Source organism: Archocentrus centrarchus, chromosome 15 (assembly GCF_007364275.1).
Source record: "Archocentrus centrarchus isolate MPI-CPG fArcCen1 chromosome 15, fArcCen1, whole genome shotgun sequence".
Taxonomy (NCBI): domain Eukaryota; kingdom Metazoa; phylum Chordata; class Actinopteri; order Cichliformes; family Cichlidae; genus Archocentrus; species Archocentrus centrarchus.
Genome location: NC_044360.1, coordinates 27,793,988 through 27,795,844, shown reverse-complemented (window position 1 = coordinate 27,795,844; position 1,857 = coordinate 27,793,988). Strand labels below are relative to the sequence as shown.

At 39.0% G+C, this 1,857-nt stretch overlaps 1 non-coding gene across 1 annotated transcript; it reads left to right on the top strand.

Annotated features, from left to right (window-relative positions):
* The first annotated feature begins 1,058 nt into the window (after nt 1–1,058).
* On the top strand, nt 1,059–1,152 carry trnai-uau (transfer RNA isoleucine (anticodon UAU)). The gene is made up of 2 exons: nt 1,059–1,096; nt 1,117–1,152. It is a non-coding gene; the product is annotated as a tRNA-Ile (tRNA).
* Nucleotides 1,153–1,857: the final 705 nt, after the last annotated feature.

Here is a 1,857-nt window from a genome sequence, read left to right as displayed (position 1 = left end):
TAAATGAAAGGGGACCCATAATAGACCCCTGGGGGACCCCAGATGAGAAAAAAGCATAAGAAGATGAAGTCCTGTTTGTTAGATATGAAATAAACTAGTTAAAGGAGATAAAGGTCAAATTCAAATAGAGAGCGGCACAGAGTAAGCAGTGGACAGCAGATCATTTGAGACCTTGACCAGAGTAGTCTGTGCTATGATGGGAGCAGAAACCAGATTAAAAACTTAAAAGATCATTCATAAAATGAATCAGCTGAGCGGCCACAGTCTTTTCTAAAATCTTGGCAAAAATGGCAGCTTAGAAATAGGTCTAAAATACTTTTGCTTCAATACGTCTTCATTACTTTCATTAGGAGATAATACACCGGACCAACATTTATGAAAGGAGATTCAGAGTGAAGCGCACAGTTTGATCATTCATGTAATAAATGATCAATATATGTGACAAGTAGTGCTGATCATGCAAATGTTCATTGACAGCACATCTTCCATTTCATGCCACAACCTGATATGTTTAGAAGCTTTAATGACAGTTAATTTAAGGCTTGTCATAATTCAGTTTACACTGCACCCAACATTTATGTCCTCTGCTTAGGTGTTGCTGCTTTGCCTTACGCTGTTCGCAAAAAGCACCAAGAAATTCAGCCAGGGCTTTTTCTGCCCGCCACACAAGCACTTCCGGGTCACGTCGCTCATTTATGTCACTGACCGAACAGTGATCCAATGGAGAGCCAGAACGTCACTAAAACCTTGTAGCTTGTATCTGACATGTTTGGGCATAAAGTAAAATGTATTTCTATTATGGTGCTTCTCTTTGTACTATTTTGTCTGTTCTGCAACGCCGCTAAATACGTCTTAATAGCTTCTCGTGTAACAACGTAGGTAACAATTCAACACTGCTCAGTAAATCCTACGTTGCTCGTTATCGCCTCTAAAATATAAACGTTTGTGCCTCAATATAGAGAATCGATACAGCAACATTATAACAATACAGACTGCGAAAGACACACACACTCGGCCGCGTCAGGGTTATAAACGCAACTGCGGGCCTAATGTAGTGAGCTCCAGTGGCGCAATCGGTTAGCGCGCGGTACTTATATGACAGTACACTGTAGAGCAATGCCGAGGTTGTGAGTTCGAGCCTCACCTGGAGCAGCCTTTTGATACTTCACGTGTTTCATTTTGTATCAACAATGACCCACCTACACTATCATCGAAACCACGAGGTAATAAAAGTTATTAAGAAACACACTAAACCCGTTTAGTCATACTGTCATACAAAGTCTGTACATTGGCTCCATTTAAACTTAAAGATAATACAAAATTACATTATGGCAAACCCAGTTTTTAATCTGAAAGTCATTATTTATCTCTATCATTAATAGTTACATTTTATCTAAATCATAGTTTAACATGTGATTACAGAAGCATGTAGTATTTCGACACTTAAGTGATATTTCCCCCTCACCGCCAGTAGGCGGCAGCAGCTCCCCACCTTTGCGCAGACTCACTGAGAGGGAAGTGTGATTTTTGAGATGGTAACATTTTTAACATTATGTGAATGTATCTCAAACACTCTTTTTTAAAAATTTTTTATAAACTAATACTTGAAGTAATAGATGATCCCTTGAAGATTTGCTCATCTTTGCATTATAAATTTGATATAAAAAGTTTATTCATTAAACGTGTCCTGCCCCTCCCCTAGGCCTCACATTTAGGTCACTGGACCTAATTATTTCCAGTAAAGATCTTATTCTCAAACTCCTGATTTGAACACCGTAACACGGTTTAAACCTCACGTGGGGAATACAAAAACGGACTAACTGATCAGTGAGAAATGTTTCCTTGACATGACCTCTC